A 9,837-nucleotide genomic window follows, 5' to 3' on the forward strand; every position below is an offset into this window, starting at 1 on the left:
AAAGTATCTTACACTCATGGTTAGACTATGAACGTAAATAAAGTTACTGTTAAGTGCTGCAGGAGTGCTGTTTTGCTGAATTTTAAATCTTCATCCAACAGAGGGCAGCAGAGGACAAAAAACAACAACTCAACACTGCTGAGGTAAACCCATTTTCCTCTGAAAATCTGAGTGGAAGGAAAGGTGACAATGTAGAATTTTATCGAACGTATTTAGCATCATTGTTCAATTGGTCAGTCACGTTTTTTTTTCAGCTTTCAATTGCTATCTGGAAGAGTTTCTTGATATTGAAATCTTGGAAAACAGCCACCAGACAACTATTTGTAAGCGCTGGGCTGCATCAGTAGCGTAATCTTTGTCTCCCTCTAGCGGCTAAAATTATAAATAGCAACCCTTGCTCCGCCAGACTATAATGATTTTGATGTACTATAATTTGGTACCATTATCCTTCGCTAGAGGGCGCGCTAGTTCCTTCAAACGGTCTGAGTCTATACAGTACATTTTTTCTGATGGTTGTCTCTTGCGTATTGCAATTTCACTGAGAGCAGTAACAAAAATATGTATCAGCGAAATATAGTACTTTTTAAAATCATGAATGTTTTTTTTCAACTGTTCCAAACTTTAAAATGCAAAGCTGTCTCCTAAAGCTCTCTCTCTCTCGCTCTCTCTCTCTCTCTCTCTCTCTCTCTCTCTCTCTCTCGCTCTCTCTCTCTCTCTCTCTCAAAAACATTTTAAAAAGAATTATGATCATATATATTTCCCGAATAAAATTCTCTCTTTCTAAAAAAAAAAGAAATATGTATGATTAATATAATGTAAAAAGGTACTATATTTTGTGAACGAACATTCTTTTACGCTTCCTCTCTCAAAAACATTCGGTTGTATTATGATCATCTATATATTTCGCGAATATTTTTTTCACTCTCCACAAACATTTTATGTACTATGAGGATAATTTTAAAGGTAGTATATTTCGTGAATAAACACGTTTTACTCTCCCCCTCTCAAAAACATTCTATTTATTATAAATAAATAAACATTCTATTTATTATATTATGATTATCTATATTTCGTGAATATTTTTTTTTTCTCCGGAAACATTCTATGTAAAATTAGGATTCTAAAGGTAATATAACAAACATTCTACGTATGATTATGACAATTTTACAGGGCGTATATTTTGTGAATAAGCATTTTTTTTTTACTCTCTCCCGCTCAAAAACATTATATAATAATCATCTTTATTCCATGAATAAACATTCTTTCTCAAAATATTCGATGTATGATAGGATAATTTTAAAGGCTACTCTTCTTCTACTATTCTATTCTCTCTCTCTCTCTCTCTCTCACTCACTCACTCACACACGCAAACATTTTTATTATAATTATCTATATTTCGTGAACAATTTTTACTCTTTATTCCTTTTTTTCAGTTGTTGATGTGGATGTATAGAGAGATAGATGTAAATGAGATATTTGCAGAGTTGAACAGAGGCGGCCTTTGTTGTATTGCTCGCCGATGACGCGTCGCACGTGACTCACGGCTGACGCAGGTGACGTCATGCTGCGAGATGACATCACCTCTCATCATCAGGGATTCCATTGGGTCATTCAACGCGGGCCCTCTGTTCAACTTTTTTAATAGAACTTCATAAAACACATCAGAGGAGAATAGCAAGTCAAACGTCATATTTTTTCACAAAGAAAAATGAAAGAATTGCTTGAATTAACTTTGTGATGATTTGTTGTCAGGTTACTTGTTAAAACTAATTTATTCTACATGGCAAACGCGTTGTAAAATAAACGTTTAAAAGTCTTTTGTCCCTTTTCGTTAATATCTTTGACGCTCCTAACGTGATACCGATGATCCAAACTTTATTTCGATGACAAATGATTATTTAAAAAAAAAAATCATTATTAGTGGTGTGTGGCTTAAATGATTGATCCGCAGTTTATACCAAATTAGTTAAGGTTTCAACATGGGGAAAAATACGAAACTTTTTATTTCTGTAATATTCTTTGTAATATTTTATGACAATTGAATTCATTTGTATACAAATGAACAGAACGATTATAGAAATGCAAACAGTATGGAATTCCGGCCACCTATTACGCTTCAAAGAGTAAAAATATGAAGATATTATTATAATATTGCTTTTGAAAAAACAATTTGAAAGGGTAAGATCAGCATGAAAATGAAATGCTATATTCACTTCTTCTTGAATTAGTCGTGTAGAAAAGCAGAAACAATCAACGAGTCGGATACATTTATGTTAACTTAAAACAGAATTGGAAATTAACACTATTGAAATAATGGAATATTCGTGCCGTATTTTGAAAGCAAAATAATGTTAAGGACATAAATTAATCCTATCGTGCCAATGCTGCGTTTTAAAGCAGCAGCAACAAAACTCAAGAAATCTTTAAAGTAAGTTGCATCTACAAGCTGAAATATCGGATAAAAAAAAACTATTGAGACGTAAAATGATTTTGAAAAAGATGAATGATTTTGAATGAATTGCATTTTTTGCAACGTGCCTTTGGGAATGAATGCGATTTTTTTGGGGGATGCGGCGCATATATTTGACATTCATTTTCAAGGTGAATCGAATGAGCTGAACATTGAAAATTTGTGAATGAATTGACTAATGAATTTGTCGATGTGCCATCATAAAACAGATCTGGTGGAAACTCGGCCTTACGGGGAATGACGGTGAAATATTTGAATTTTAGGAACAAAATATTTGAACGAGAAAAAAATACAAGCCTCCATGAATGATTTTTATTTGTGGAGGGATGGGGCGGGGTGTAAAAACTGGAATGATCTGAATCTGAAAAATTATTTTGGAAGGAGATACGGGTCAACAAAGTGTGAGAAATTAAAAAAAAAAAGAAAGAAATAACTTGCGAAGGCCTTCAGCCTTCCCACAATAATAACAACCTTAAAATATAAAATATTTACAGTAACCCTAACCTTAAATATATACAAAACGAAAAACACGTGTAATGTCAGAATGTTAAATAAGATACTTTTGTTTTAACTCACAAGCAATTTATATGACATTTGTATTCTTGCATTTTGAAGATATTTCTACGTCCTTTAATCTGTAATACGATTAGTTTTACGCCTCAAATAATCCACTCGTTTATTTTCTTTTAAAACATGATCATAATGTGTGTGTAGCATTATTAACATTTCAGTCTCACGAATGCTTCAGCAAGCTTGAACTTCAATTTTGCACGTTCAATCCAGCTCTTCAAATGAAAACGTGTATTTGGGGAAAACAACGAAGCAAACCTTTGCGAATTTATGACGTCATTCGTTTGCTCGGTCTGGTTTCAATCAAGTAGCCGTTTGCGCTTGCACAGAGTGATGAGTCATGCGGTACAAAGGACGCCCCCCCCTATCATTTGTGCGCATATATTAGAGTTGTGACTGTTTCATGAGACTAATTACATGTGAAATGTCTGCCTACATTGGGCCCCAGGTGGGTCTTACGAGAGAGATGCTGGGATTCGTAAAAGAAATCGTGATTTTGTTTTTGATCAGGTTTTTGGTCGCAATTTGATTCAAAATGTTCGTTTATTATTTAATTGAATCATAATCATATTCTTTTAAAGTCCTCTAAACCATATACTGAATATGAGTTCAAAAAGTCATGTGTAAATGGAGCTTTTAACTTTTAACAAGCCACAATTAGAATATATGCTGGTAAGGTATTAGCAATGCACATTTATTTGATGCTTGGACATATGAGAGTGCGATACGTCTTTATAATTTGCAACGGGAAGATGTGAGTGGCCTATGACGCATGAAGGATGATGTCAGGCAGGTTAGAGGGGATTTGAAGATGGCTTCAGGGTCGTGACCTCTCCTGCCCCTCCGCAGCCATCAGTACACTTGACCCCGCGTTTTGATTGACCCCGTCGTCCCTTCAGGCACTTTGTGCATTTACTACATCACAATAGCTGGCTTTTTTGATAGATTTGATAGATGGTGACTTCCATTACTGTTGATGAACACTTATTTGCGTCAGTTGACATCAAATGAGGGAGCGCTGGTGCAACTGGGACCTAATCACGGTCAACTAATCACAATCTGCCGTCCAATTGCAATCGGGGCTTTCCACCGAGAAAGCTTTCAAGGATGTAGCCGGCCCTGCTTTGATGGAAAGCGTGATGAGTGGGCTCAAGCTTACAGCCGGCGAAATACACGGGGATCCTTTCGATGCTAATTGGGAGCCTTGCCGGCCTACCGGCTTTGCGCTTGAGCTGCTGAGCACCCCCTCATCCTATTCTGCCGCTGCGTGAAGCTGAGAAGAGCGGGAGGGGGCAGATGGAGGGATAAGGTAAAGGAGCGCAGACTGGATTGAGGGGAATAGGCGGCCAGTGTGCAATGAAATTCAAATTTGTCTATTTTACATGATGGAGTCCTTCAGTGTTGCCAAAGCAATAAGTCAAGGTGAAGCAGATAACAGTCATGTGCAAAACAAGGGGGGGGGGGTGCAGATTTACTTCTCCATATTGGGACTTTTTGTACAATGGGAATAGGGTTAGAGGTATGGATGTATATGTGTGTGCGTGTGTGTGTGTGTGTGTGTGTGTGTGTGTATGTATTTAGCATGTATGTTCTATGCATGTATGTATGCATGTATGTATGCATGCATGTATGTATGTACGCATGCATGCATGCATGTATGTATGTATGTATGTATGTATGTATGTATGCATGTATGTATGTATGTATGTACGTATGTACGTATGCATGCATGTATGTATGTATGTACATATGTTCGTCGGTATGTAAGCATGTATGTACGCATGTACGTATGCATGCATGTATGTATGTATGTACATATGTTCGTCGGTATGTAAGCATGTATGTATGTATGTATGTATGTATGTATGTATGTATGTATGTATGTACGTATGCATGCATGTCTGTATGTATATACATATGTTTGTCGGTATGTAAGCATGTATGTATAATGTATGTACGTATGCATGCACGCATGTATGTATGTATGTACATATGTAAGTAGGTATGTATGCATGTATGTACATACATATGCATGCATGTATGTATGTGCATATGTATGTACGTATGTACTATGTATGTATGTATGCAATGCATTGATGTATGTACTACATATGTACGTATCTAAACGTGTATAATGCATGCAGTATGTATGTAACGTAGTGTCGTGTAATGTATCAAGCAGAATGCATGTACGTATTCATGTATGTATGTACTGTATGTATGTAATACCTTTGATCTATTATAAGTGCATTTATTAATACATTAACTGAATGATCTGCTGTTACCCAAGGCCGAGTTTACCCGGCAACAGTCAAATGAGGGCAGTACCCGCACATATTTTTTTCCACTTCAAGCACTGCCGAAAGGTATTATGGTATGAGTTGATGCATCACGGTGCTGGTATTGTGACACGGGTTTGTTTTGGCTGAGCGCCATCGTTGAGGGTCGTCATGATCCTTCCCCTCCCCTTGTGTTCTACACCATTGGCGTTTTACGCCACGGGTGTCCGGCCAGGCTCGACTGAAGCCTCCCCAGTCATTAGACATTCCCTTTTTATTCCACTACAAAGTCCCGGGCACAGCCGCACTGCCAACCTCCACGACAGCGCCTTGCAAAAAGGTCACGTTTAATGATTTAAACAAGCTGGGTATGAGTTTAGCTTTGAGAGGGAAGGTAGAGTAGCACAGTGATTATGTGGTGCGTTCAAGTGTGCACTGATGTGCGGTCTCGCACCCATGTCACGTAGAGCGTGTCGTGGGAATTTCTCAAAGTGAGCACAGCCAAGAATTCGCACTTAACAAGTCAAGCCAGAGATCATAAATGGTGACTCCAAAAGGAAGCCCGCAATGAAGACAGATAAGTGATGGGCACTTTTTTTGCACTTTCTTCAATTTGTGCAACAGGTTGCCACCGACTGGATTCAAAGAGTTTCTCAATAAGCGTCATTGGAAAGCGCAGGCGAGGAGTAAAACGGGCACCAAAACGTTCCCTGGGAAAGAAAGATAACCCTCAAAGCGCCTGATGGTGGGAGGAATTCTCTATCGATTTTGACTTCATTTCAGTTTCATGTTAGTGTTGCGGGGATGAAATAGAATGCATTGGATTCTATGACACAAACGGAAAAAGATTGTGGGCAAATTTGCAATCTGCTTGGGCATGTACATCATTGAATATTGAATAATTAGAAAGGAAATATGCAAACTCAGAGCGATAACGGACTAAATTGTAAATTTACTGAGCAAATTATGTGAAAAAGAGCAATAGGTGAAAAGTGATACAAGGGATATGTTGCGTCTTTTTATTGGTGCATGAATAGGGATTTTTTTTTTTCAGACTTAAGCCATGCCCTCTGCTTGAGGCAAGGCCAAAGACTCCCCAAAATCAAATATTTTGCAGGCACAGTTCTCATGAAAAGGAATAATGCCTCCGGGTCATTATGACCCGAAGGTGATTTTAATTATTCCAAATTTTGGTGCGAAAACCCACTCACAAAGCAATAAGGACAATGCATTTATACCAGTGTGTTGTGTTTATTTCACTGCACTAGTAAAAACATCCCGGGTCAATTTGACCCGGGGTCATGAGTAACTACCCAAGGCTTTTAAAAACATTTAAAAAAAAAAACAAATCTTGTGATGCTGACTCACAACATAACAGGTTCATTAAAGGGATTATGAAGTTATTCAGTCCGATTTGTTGCCCAGCCGTAAATCTTAACTTGTGAATCACAGACACAGACAGTTTGTCAATGTCCTAGCGTCCAGATTCAGGGACGAAGTGCTTCTTCCAGCCGCATCTCCATATTGGACAGGCCGTCCACAGATGTGGGAAGAATACGTGGGTGGGATACTAGAAGCTCTAATTGGGCCATCACTTTGACTTGTGTTACAATGTATTCAAAAAAGACCAAACGCCCTCCATTACAAGTGACAGAACAAATTCAGATTATGCCTCAGGGCGCAAAAAAAAGATCAATATGAAAATAATGTCGACCCGTTTGAGAAAGTCACAAAAATAACTAGAAAGAGGATTCAACTCATTTGAATACGAAGATGATTCATATTCACGCCTATTACTTAGCATTTCCTGCGTGACTAAATTGATTGTCACGCACATAATTAGTAAAAAGTCAATCCGTCGCATTTTGAGGGAGAAAAAAAATATATCATGGATATACTGTGATTCCCCGAATATAAGACAAATGTTTTTGCCCAAAAATCCAACCCAAAAGTATGGGTCCATTCAATAAATGGTAACTGAAAAGTAATTTTTTTCCCCACACACAATTTGAGGAAAACTGATCCGTCAGCCACTTTTGACGCACAGATGTGCATTTTTATATTTTTATATAATAAATAATGTAACGGGACGTGCAAGACTTTGGCTATTTATGATAAAAATACTAAATAAATAATAAAATAAAACTACTTGGAGCACATTCAACATCACACTTGCGAGGCATTTATCGACCGCTCACAATGTGGGAATACTGAAACACACTTAACAAGCAACAAAAATATGAACAGAAGAAAATATGAAGTTTCCAAAGGATGAGATTTATTCTGTTTTGCTGTAGTTTTTACTTGTCGCCAACGTGTTTGTGTGTCTTATACACAGTAACATAGAAAGTACCAGAATTTGATACCAACATTAAGGGTGCGTCTTATACACAGGAGCGTCTTATATTTGGGGAATTATGATATTTCATTTCTCGGAGATTGATCATGTCACATCTATCCATCCATTATCTTTGTATAGCATCCGCTGCTTTATTTCTGGCTTGTATCCGAGAAAACTGTCACAAATGATGGTAAGCATCCATTAAAAACACATATATATATATATATATATATATATATATATATATATATATATATATATATAATTATCACTCATATAAAACAAGCAAACAAGACATACAGGATTCCGCAGAGGAGTCGCAAAATGTAGCAATCAGTTGCTTCATGTTCCAATTAATTTGCTCTTTATTGGAAAAGGAAGCTCTACCATCACGGCATTAAAGTAGATTTGCTCATATCTACTGAAGCCCTCACAAAGCGCCCCCGCCTATTCGAGAAGCTCTTATTTCATCGGTCGCAGCGCTGAAAATATTGACGTATAACATGGGGAATGCCGTCTTTACTTTACTCGGCGTTACCATCATAAAAGAAAAGCTTGCGAGCGTTTGGGAGACGTATCCTCATGAGAAGCTTTCGCATTGTCCCGTCTCGGGCAAAGGTGAAGAGGGCACAGGCGAGCGGCAAAAATGCAATACGGACTCTCTCACCATTGAAGCCGGTGAAGTTCCCCCAAGCGAGCAGAGAGGCGTTGAAGGGCGGCAGGGAGGCGTTGAAGAACAGGTCGGTGGCGTTGTCGGGGTTTCGGACGGTGTCGGTGAAAATGTTCATCTGCAACAGGGTCTTGAGTAGATAGCGCAGCATCTTGCTTTCAAAGCGACTGCCTCCTTACTCGAAAAGTTGAAAAAGTGAACTCTTTCTCCAGCAGAAGGACAGACAGTATATGGCAGATGAACGCCTACATTTCCCATAATACTAAGGAAGGTTGACTTCTTTTGTTCTGCCCTCACATAACTTCACATGCCGCCTGGTATCGCACGCACAAGAAAAGCTCTGACTGGTGTAAAAGAATCCGGCGATGTGATGATGAGGCGCTCTCCTCTCAGCGACCCCTCCCACTGGCTCCTCCTGCGCCTGCACCTCCCTCCGTCCCCTCTCTTACTTTCCATCCCCGGGGTCCGCGCGGCCGAGAGCAAGAGAGCAGGTGCGATGGGCAATGAATGTTTAATTATGATATTAATAATCATCCCAGGAGGCTGGTGGTGAAGAAAAGAGGAAAAAGAGACTTATTGTCACTACTGTAAACCACATATGAAGCCTCAGTGCATGAATACACACATGGGTGTGTTACGCAAACAAATGCGGGAATTGCCAAATCCCGCCTGTGTTTGTTTTTTGCTTGAAGCATTTGACTATTCAAGCATTTTCACTGCTAAATTTGGGCTTTTTGGAACTGATTGAGTTTAGATTTTGAAAGTTACAGTTTTGTGGCTTGTGTGGTTGAGTCTGTTTTTTGGCGCCGCCTCTGGCCGCTGTTGATAGTGCATTTTCGTGTGTGGAGGAGTTGCTTTGCGTGTGCGCGTTCCTTCTCTTTGTGAGATCTTCATTTTTGCATATGGGACTTAACTGACATATTTGGTTTCTTTTCTTTAATTTTACAATATAAATGAGAGATAGCAGTCCTACTGACGCCACTAAATTAGAGTTACACCCATTTGCTGTCTTTCTAACTAGATAAAAATCAATGTATAATATATATATATATGTATAGGGTTAGTTTAATATATGTATTTTTAAATGTAATAATTTTGAAATTGTTCATTGTGTCTACAACCGCTCGCAAAAGCGGCATTTTATTTTATAAGGCTGGTTTTGACTAAATAAACGTCAACTTTTATTTTCCAAACTTCAGTATAGCTGAGAAGTAACACTTATGTTTGGCTTAAATGATGTTTTTGTTATTTTTGGAAAATCTGCTTTCTTAAAAGGGTCCCCGACACCAAAAAATTTGAGAAGCTCGGGTCTATATATTGTAGACTTTTACTTCGGTATTTTCTCGGCTCTTGGTTCTAATTTGGACACTCTGTTTTAAACGCTCAGAAATAAGAGCGTAAAATAAGTGTTTGAATCTCACATTTATCATTTTACGCGCTCTTTATGGAACGATTCGATAAGAAAGACACATTGATCAAAAGTCACCAAATTTTCGTCCTATTGGAG

The sequence above is a fragment of the Hippichthys cyanospilos genome, chromosome 18 (assembly GCF_059441005.1).
Source record: "Hippichthys cyanospilos isolate Australia breed blue-spotted pipefish chromosome 18, RoL_Hcya_1.0, whole genome shotgun sequence".
Taxonomy (NCBI): Eukaryota; Metazoa; Chordata; class Actinopteri; order Syngnathiformes; family Syngnathidae; genus Hippichthys; species Hippichthys cyanospilos.